Genomic DNA, 10,691 nt, shown 5'->3' on the forward strand with positions numbered 1-10,691 from the left:
GGAGCAGCCAGCTGACACCAGGCCCAGGAGCAGCCAGCTACCATCCGGCCCAGGAGCAGCCAGCTACCACCAGGCCCAATAGGGATATTTGATTTTCTCCATTTCGCTCCTGCTCCTTGTACCGGTATCAAAGATTTTACACGTCCCTATCCACGAATCCTCAGCTTATGTTCCGCATACTGCCACCTGCTTTACCATAGGGAAATATTTACCTTGCACAGCAGCTGGATTCTGGGGATTCATTAGATAATACGAAAATTCTGAAATATCGTGAAATCACGCCAGAATTGCATTACCCAGAAATCTTGTCAGGCTTCAAAGTAATGCATTTGTGTCTAAACCAAGGGGGTAAGCCTCTCCTCTCTAAGCATAGACTTGTGGGGTCCAGACAGCTTTGTGGGGCCAAAATGCTGGACCCCTCAACTTATAAGGGCTGTTTAAGAGTTAAGACTTGGTTTTAGGATTAGAGTTAGAATAAGGTTATGGTTAGGTTGAGGGTAAGGGTTAAGGTTAGGCATTTAGTTGTGAGGGTTAAGGTTAGGGTATGGTATAAGGTTAGGCATTTAGTTGTGATGGTTAAGGTTAGGGTAAGGGGCTAGGGAATGCATTATGTTAATGACGGGTCCTCACAAGGATATTAAGACGTACTGCATGTGCTTGTGTGTTTGCACAGGTGCCTCTGCGAGGTGTCTGTGTGTGTACAGTATGATGATGTCTAAAGAGCCAGTTTCTTTCATAAGATCTTCAACCTGGTATTTGGAGTCTGTACAGCCAACTGCAGACATCAGGGATGTTTTAGTGTCCAATTTTTGCCAGACCTTTCAGCCGCAGGGGGTATTGGCACCGGGAGATTCCGGCTGGGGCGAGTGGAGGGACTCCGAAGGGGTCCAGCCGTGCTCAGTCAGAGAGCAAACATTCTCATCCTTAATCCTCCACAAAGTAAACTTGAGCACCAGATATGCCCAGGCCTCAGGACACTTTGCACCAGACAGGATGTTAATACCTCCCCCTACTTCCTTTAGAAAGTTAACTTGCTCTAATGTCTAACTTCAGATGTTAGTTTATCTCACTCTTCTCATGTCATGTCTGATGAACAGTAAGCTATGGGAGTGAGAAACACAGGGCACTGTGAGCCAACGTTACGTATGGAGTAACATTAGTGGGGGGGGGGGGGGGGGGGGGGGGGGGGGGGGGGGGTTGAGAAGCTGTGGCTGGAAATAGGAAGAAGAGTGGAAAATAGTTTAAACCTTCCAAAATGCTTATGTTATCAATAGTTAGCTCGTTCTGGTTTCCTAACCGCGTTGTGAGTTATAGGAGCTTAGCTGGGAGCTTTATGGGGAAAGCTAAAGTTAATGTTAGCTGTCAGAGTTAGTTTGACTTCATATTCACTGGGGAGTCATTCCCCGGAGTCCTCATGTTCTTTTTCCCCCAGCATGTTGTATCGGATCAGGGAGGCTCCAAAATCACGATTGCAGCTGTCGCCAAAGTCCAGCTACACGATCTGCGATGCCATGTTCATCCTGCTACGCTCTGCGGTGCCCAGCTACGTCTTGCTGGGCCTTGTAATGCCGCACAGTGCCCTGCTATGCCATCAACTACTACAAAGAACTACTACAAACTACTATTTTTTTTGTTGTTATTTTTATTGCCACTCTTTATTCTAACCCGAACCGGCCCGTCAGACACCGCCTACCAAGAGTCTGGGTCTGTACGAGGTTTCTTCCCAAAGGGAGTTTTTCCTCGCCACTGTTGCACTGTTGCTTGCTCTGGAGGAAACTACTGGAACTGTTGGGTCCCTGCTAATTCTGGAGTGTGGTCTAGATCTGCTCTATCTGTAAAGGCTCTCAATATAACTCTCTTTATGAATTGATACTATAAATAAAATTGAATTGAAATTAATTCATATATTACCTTCCAACAGCACCGTCTGGCTTAGTTATAAATGCTTTTAGCATTGTGGCTATCACTATTGTTACTTAGTTTAGCCGCTTCACTACACATGTAAGAGAACGTTTCATTACAGAGATCTCTGTTGTTTTGGGTTTGTCGTTGTCCGTGTTGGAAAAAAATGTAAACAGGGAGCGGCGTTCCAGCGCCATGTCATAGATCCCCTTCAAGGCCGGCCAGGCTGATTTTGGAAGTCCCTCTAGTGGACAGAAGGTGTAACAACAACAACAACAACAACCACATGCTTGTAGTGATAATGACATGCATAAGCCTGAGTAATGTAGTGTATACTTACAACAGGCTGCATTTGAGCATTTAATATTCAAATGTAAAAAACAATGAAATTCAAACGGTATTTTAGAAGAAGACTGGCAGCTCTAGTGTGTGTGTGTGTGTGTGTGTGTGTGTGTGTGTGTGTGTGTTTCCTATTTATACCAAGGGCACGACTTGTAAGTAAGTTGAAACTGTAAGGGGCATTTCAAAATAAAATAAATAACAAATCTAGGAGGCATTGAAGGAAAGAGAAGAAGACTTAAAATATAATAAGCAATACAAAATAAATGCATTCATTTAAAAATAAAAAATTCACATTGATTAAACAATGAATCCGATTAGGAACTAAAGCTTATCAAACTATTCTTCACAAAAGGGTCAAGTTCTTGTTTTATTGCACCAAATGCTTGCAATGAAATCATTTTATTTATCCGTTTAGCTTAAGCTGAAGTCTTACATGCTGCTGCAAAGTGTTGACAGTCTTTTATATTTATATATTTGTGGCCTGGCTGAGGTAAGTCTCAGGCCATAAATAAATAATCAGTCTCCAGCATGTTGTTTGGAAAATGTTAGTTTAGCCGGACCAACAGATGTTTTCTCTTCTTGTAAAAAAAGATTCATTTGGCATGTTTCAATATTTCCACGTCATGTAGATAAAGATCTGCATGTAGAGACTGTTTTTGGTTTTGTTTATAACATGGACATTAGGTCTGCAACTAATGCTTATTTCATCGTTGATTAATCTGATCATTATCTAAATTAATCTATTAGATGTGTGGTCTACAAAATGTCTACAAAGGGTGAAAATGTGGATAAGTGTTAAGCTAGTCTATATCCACTTCCGGGATGGCCCCGTTGCTGCCGGAAATTCCACCGTATGTCCTTTTTTTGACTGGATCTCCATTTACTCGTCTTTCTTTGTGTTGGCTTTCTAACCTTTTTTTCTCGTACAACTAAAATAACTTTTGAACGTCCACGTTCTACCAAAACAAGTTCCTTCCAGAGGCTATTTTGCAGCGGCCCCGGGGCTCTGTGCAGCGCTTAGCCCCGCCCAAGACGATGTTGATTGGGTTAAAGAAATGCCAATAAAGCGAAGCACATTTTTTTCCCATCCCAGAATGCAGTGAGGGCTAGTCAGACCATCCTCCGCAGCGCTGTGGAGGAAGGTCTGGCAACGCTAGTCTAGTCAGCGTTTTCCCAAAGCCCAAGATGACGTCCTCAAATGTCTTACAGTATGTTGTTCAGTTCCCTGTCACAGAGGAGTGAATGCACGAGAAAATATTCACATTCAAGAAGCGGCAATCAGAGAATTTCTTTTTACACAAAAAATTGACTCAAACTGATAATCCAAATAGTTGGATTAATAGTTGACAACTAGTTGTTTAATCAATAAATCTTTGCAGTTCTAATGTTTCTAATCTAAATTTGGAAATCTAACAAGTCCAAAACAACAAAGTTCATATGCTGTAGAGCCCACGTATCCAACTAAAGAACATGCTAAATATGTATAATCCTACTGAGACTTATGATCAAACTGGTGAAGAATGAAAGAAGAGTCCACTGAGTAAAACTGTACCCTGTTTTGGGGGGGACCACAATCATTAGATCCTAGAAAAGTCATTTAGTTAGTTTTAATGCTTTGATGAGGATTATGTTTTGCATTCAATCGGCTAAGATGGTGCCAAAACAGCTTGGGTGCTGCGCCTAAAGTCTCACAATGGCAGGGAAAACTCTGGACTGGGTTGGTGAGTAAACTGAACTCCTTTGAGGGCCCAGGTACAGTACGGGTGCATGAGAGTCTGAAAGGCCTGGATCATTAGCTGATCGAGGACTTGGAGTTATTTGTACCCGTAGCTGTGCATGAAGAGAATGTTTTTCTAAAGCCTGACTGTGGAATGCACTATTCAAACACTACAGACCTGCCCACACTCTGTACTACGTTCCCTTCACATGCTGATTGAAAACATCAGGGTGGCACCTCAGTAGTATAAAACCGGGTGTGCTTAACCCTTGTATCGTATTCGGGTCAAATTGACCCATTTCAAATTTTTAGAAGAAGAAAAATGGTACAAGTTACATTTTTTCTACCTGACAATCAATGGCCTTGCCTTATTTTCTGTGATAAACGTGTGTTCCTGACTCAATTCAAAAAATTATTCTGGATAAAACCACTTTTTCCAAGATAAGAATGATCACATAGTGGATTTTTAACATGAATTATAACCTTATGACAACAAACGAACCCCACTTCCATTTTTAATTGTGTTCTAGTAGAGACTGATTGCATTCCCTAAACATACATGTTCTCTCAATTGTTTGAAATTGAGATAAAGACAATATTTGTTAATAGATCATGAAGCAAAAGTTTATTTTGGAATTTTTTTTAAAACCCCCAAATAAGTCAGGGGTCAGTTTGACCCGAGGGATACGAGCGGGTCCCGGAAATGAAGACAACACGAGGGTTAAATGTCTTCCATTCACTGGTCATTACAGCATATGAAAATATCACGCATGGCTGGGAGCCGTGTGTCAGAAATCATGCATGGGCATACATATTCATTCCCCATAACATACCGAGTCAAAGACCTGCACAGTCACAGTCCATGAACGCTGCCACAGAAGGCGGGACTGTGGTTGTGTTAGCCTTCTTTCAAATACTGAGGATCTGTAAGTTGTTTTCTATATGTGACTGAATACTTAAGAAAGAAGAAAAATGATTAAAAGTCAAATGTATCGTGATTTTTTTCGCAATGATATTTAGGATAGATCCTCTTAGAATCAATGTTTTTTTTCTGTTAACCAATGGTTCACCTTCATATTTTCGGTTTATACGGTACCGCCGACATCACATCCGTTTCCAGCAAAACAGACTAATGACAGCAGAAAATGTTAAAAATCCATCTTATGTTCTGACTGACTGTCATGTGATGTTCATTCTTCTTAGAAAACAGTTTTCAGAAAGGGCTCATGATATACTGTCTCTAGAAGCGTAATAGTCAACTTTAGTATTTGTTAAAGAAGGACAAGAAAATTGCAATACTAGCGAATGGCAATACTCCTTGATTCATAATACATGTAAATCGCAATAAAAATCCAGTCGGCACCTGTGTATCGTTAAAGAAACGAATCGGGGCAAAAGGATATCGTCCCATCCCGACTGAAGACAATTCTGTTTCTACTCCAAAGAGATCAGCACTGGTTGACGAATGCTGGCTTACAGAAACAGGTGTGGTGTGAGAAGAGAGTCAAGAACTGCCGATAACAGAGAGGCTGGAATTCAGAGCCACCTGTCAGATCGGTAAAGCTACAAACTTGTAAGAGAACGGGAAGAATGACACATTTACTTTCAAATAAAGGATCTGAGATTTGATCTTTTGACTTCTGGTTAATTTACAGCTCACAGCAACTTACTGGCTTTTGTTTGATATCTAGTGTCCGACAAGTAAAGACTGTAAGTTTAAGTTTGGCTTGGTTTAGGCCAGTGGTTCCCAAACTTTCTTCAGTTCAAGGACCTCTAAACAAACAAATTAGACTACAAACCCCAATTAGGTGACATTTGGTCTTAACAGAAGACACGCTATAGTGCGTAGTTTCTGTCCCCCCCCCCCATAAGGAAGTCTAAGTAATGACAACAAAACTGTTGGCCAGAAGACTTATGATATAATTCTTCTGCGCTCGCCCCCCTTCTCCACACAGTTGCTAGTAGTCAAGGAGGACACGGAGGATTACAAAAACATGATGGACTCTTCATGATCTTGACTTGAGAGTCTGCACGCGGAAGTCGCCGGACGCCACAATCTCCTGAACATAGCCACACTGAGAAATCAGAGAGTTGTGTGGAGCCGATTATTAATTAGCTTCATAGCAACTCACTTGGCAACGGCTTGAATGTAACGGACATTTGTTATTATTAAAATGTTTGGTTCTTAAGCTTTTAGATTTTATTATTACAGAAAGTGCATAAAAGTCAATGACCAAAAATAGTCATACATTCTGTCATTGTGTTCCTCATGGATAAAATTAAAATGAAGAACAATTATTCCCCTTTTTGTTGGAACTTGCTCAAGGACCCCACTTTGGACCCCAAATGCAGTTAATAATAAGTCTTTAATAATGCAGTGAATGGGATCTCTGGCAGGTTAATTGATTGATTGACAGGTTGGTAACTTTATCTTGACAACTTGAAACTCACTTCTAAGTCAAGAATCTATATTTAACCTCCTGCCTTCACTTAACACCATTATGTTGACTGATAGTCATTCTGATGCTGGATGTCCAACTCCTGCAACATGCAGGTTTCCTATCTTATTTTTTTAACATTCATAACCTGAAGCTCTCCCCAAACATTCCGTGGGAGAAAGCCAGACACTGTTTCCAACACATGGCTTCCTCCTCAGGTTGAGGGCTTTTCTGCTTCTCACAGTAAACGTACAGTCTGTTTCACAGACTGTGAGCTGGGTAATTCTCTCACACTTACTTCATTTCAGAGAGACTGCGTCCTCTGACCCACAGCCCTCTCAGCTCAGGGAGGTCTTGTCTCTGCTTGGTTGGCCATGACCTGGCTGCACTGCGGGGTTTCGGCCTCCTCTCTCACTTTAAGAAGAACAAAAAAGCCTTTCCTCAGACAGAAGTATTCATGGTTTGGTTGATATTAACCCTACATCACACACAGACAGAGACATTACTAACCTGCCCTTATTCGCTTGGAGCTAGGGCCAGAACAAAAGCAGGGCAGCAGAAATAGAGCACTTTAGCCAAGGGGGGGTCTTTGCAATATGATATAGTGTAGAATTGTGCAACAATGTTGTAGGTAGTAAAGCAGAGGTTAGGGGGGGTTGCATCTATATCTATAAACTAGATAGTAATGTAACCAGTGTCAACAGTTAGTTTTAATGCGCCAATTTAAATTAAAAGTAGACCAGTTGTTTGTTCAGAAAACTGCCCAATCTGGCAACGCTGTACAGGCAATTAAGGTTGACTAGCCTACTTAAACAAACAATTAACAATTAGCCTAGTCCTAAATCAGTCAAATGAACACACAAACAGGATACGCATTTTTGTTAGATTCAGTGTTACTTACATTTCCAGCAGATATCAATTACATTGATGTCCATAACGTCCAAAATCCGTTCAGAAAGCATTCTTCTTGAAACTGGCGAACTTGCCTGAGAATTCTCACGTTTCTAAGTTTCCCTCAGTATTTTAGTGAGCCAGGGATAGTGGTCTGCTCAGTAATGGGCACACAGCAAAAAGGAACAGCTAATAGGTAATTCGGCATATTTTTAATGTTGCTAATTTGCCCAAATGTTAACACATTTAAGCTAAGAATACATGGCAATACAAGTTGTGGTTAAGCGCTGAATAACTTCTTCAACTTTGTTTATTGTTGGCTGATAGCAAACCAATGTAAAAGGCGCCTGTACCGCCCCCTCCTGTATCGGAATGTGTGGATTCGTTGCATTAAATCACCTGAATACTGACATACTGATTGGCTGTGCGTGCTGAAGCAAGTTGATCCCCGCAACCTTCAAAAATCAACTGCTAAAAAAATCGCATTCATCTCTAATGTTCAAAAGTTATTGATACTGCATGTTCCAATTTCATTTATAATACCACCTCACCTTTGTAATAGTGGCCCTGTGGCTCACCTATCATGACGGTCCAAAATTATGTTAAAATTCACCCTTAGCACTGTACAATAATGTTAAATTAAGTTATAAGGGTGCCAGGCACCCCTTTAGCTCTGGTCCTAGAATCACCACCTGCATTGGTTTAGAAGAACAAGAAAAAGCCCACACAATATCCTAATCCTGTCTTCATATTACAACACATTGACCCCCATTTGAGTTCTCTGGATCCTTGACTTGGTTTTAAACTGTGTTCCTGATGCAAAGCCTATTAGTACACCTATACAGTGACCCCATGTTACATTTAATACATAGTACATTACATTATGATGCTGAGAAAACGTGGGGGAAATCAAAATTGCTTGTTCTAATAACAAAAACAAAACAGGATTACATGAGGAAACTAATAACAATGTTTAATCTCTTAAACAAGCCGACACTTTAATTTATCCAAACAACGAGGAATTATTAAATCAAATTTAGGAAGAAGGACATTTCCTCCTCAGTTTACCAATAATTACCTAAAGACTAGGACAGCTTCGAGGCCTAACACATTAACAGGCTTATTAACGAGGCCTATCAAGCATCGTCAACCTCATATTCCAAGAAACACATCCGCTGTCCAGCCCGGATCTGATTGTCCTCTCCGGATGTCTTTACACGGCAGTGCAGCCAGATTTCAATATCATCCTCATCTGTGCTCTATTAAATCACTGCTATTTCCCTTCGGCAAGGCATGGGATTTCTATTTTGATATGCGTTTGGATTTAGAAATGTTGAGCTGTGTGTGTGTGTGTGTGTGTGTGTGTGTGTGTGTGTGTCTGGCTATGTGGCTTGTATTCAAGGTTAATAGTCCCCGTGCTCTCCCAACATGGAAGTCTGCAAGTCATTATCCAATCTGTGCTGCAGTTTAACTAACAACAAGACTCCTGCGTACAGAAACCGCACATGTGGCAGATACATATTTAAAAGTGCATGTATTTCAAATCGGTTACACAATTTCTTGTCACACATACTCTGCATTCCTTTGTCTTCGTCTCAGTAAATGCCTTGTTATTCGACTACTCCATATTCTGTGGAGATGTGTTTAGTCGGCTGTATCCTGGTGCTATTCATCACCGGGATGACTCACTGTCCACATGGGAGTCATTAAAGTGTCAACATATCTCAAAATCACCTTTTTCGTTTCAAGCCAAACTTGAATTCTGATAAAACTATTCAGCCGTGAATGACGGGGGGTGTAAAGTAACCAATGCATTGAGTTCGCCTTTTAAAACAACGCTAATGTCTTTCTTTTTCCTCTTTAAGATAGCCTTGTTATTGTCCCACAGCTTTCTTCGCACATTCCCAGTGTTTCACAGCACCAAATACCATCAGCATACCAGTGACAAATTGCATATGGAATGGATTTGGGATACAGTGTGGTCTCGTTGCATCGCTCATAGACCCAAGATAAATCACGCAACATTCTGTCTGTGCTTTGTCTCGCTGAGTTTTGGTGATGCGGCCCATTGCAGTTGGATTTTGCCGAATTTGACACAATTCCACCCACAGCACACACACACACACACACACACACACACACACACACACACACACACACACAAACACACACACACACACACACACTCTGCTGTCTGGTATTGATTTGAACACTGCAACTGACATTTGTGTCTTAATAACCCACGAGGTGTGTCACTTACTGTAAGTGTACATGACATGGTAATAAAGAATCTGTCAATCAAAGTTATAGTCCGCAATCCCAAGTGTTAAACCTGTCTAAGAGGGCTGAACAATCTGTACCACACACCACGCCTTTTATGCTTAGACTCGAGATTCAGATGAGGAAAAACGTCACACACAAAGTTCTCATAAAAAATGTGAGCAATACATCATTTTCAGCCCATAAGCGTCTCATCCATGCAGATAAATCTCTCCCACCGGCTTTAAAGTCTCATGTCCACCCTTAAAAGAAAGTTATTTCTGTAATATATCTGCTATATGGTCTACAGGACAAGGGAGATTTGAAAGCTCCACATGTTGGGGTCATTAGCAGAAGAAGCCATGGCCGGGCCAACCCCATGTGGGGAGTGACTCATAGTCTGACCCCCCCTCACACCACAGGCCCTCTATGAAAGGCTCCCTATTGACATGATGAATGGCTTCAGCTTCAGTGCAGCACACGGGGAAACCAAGTCAAGGCCAGGAGGTCATTGGCCCAAGCCATGGTTTACACATGAACATAATCATCCATACACACACCCATCGTGGGTTAACACACTTAGAGGCTACTTAGCTGAGCAAACATCACCAAAGAATCTATTCACATGTCTCAATGGGTAGTTTGTCTGCCATCTAAAGACTTTTCAGAATGGTGAAGATCCTGTACCTGGGTATTTTCTCTCTCTCTCTCTCTCTCTCTCTCTCTCTCTCTCTCTCTCTCTCTATTCAATTCAATTTAATTCAATCAAATTCAAAGGGGCTTTATAGGCATAAAAGCTTCAATTACAATGTTACCCAAGCTTCAACATACAATATGTTCAAATATTCAGACAATCTCTCTCTCTCTCTTTCTCTCTCTCTCTCTCTCTCTCTCTGTCTCTCTCTCTCTCTCTCTGTCTCTCTCTGTAGTGCAATATGAGTGTTAAACTATTAAAAAAGTGCCATAAATCATTCCTCTACTCTGCAACAGGTCTTCATGTTGTGCTGTTTGCACGTAGTGTGCACAGCAGGAGTGGATGTGGTGTCTCCGTTCTCAGCAAAACACTTGTGGTTGGGAAAAGCTCCACACCCAGGACCCACCAACACGCACACACATACACACACACACATACACACACACAC

The sequence above is a fragment of the Etheostoma cragini genome, chromosome 11 (assembly GCF_013103735.1).
Source record: "Etheostoma cragini isolate CJK2018 chromosome 11, CSU_Ecrag_1.0, whole genome shotgun sequence".
In the NCBI taxonomy this organism is placed as follows: Eukaryota; Metazoa; Chordata; class Actinopteri; order Perciformes; family Percidae; genus Etheostoma; species Etheostoma cragini.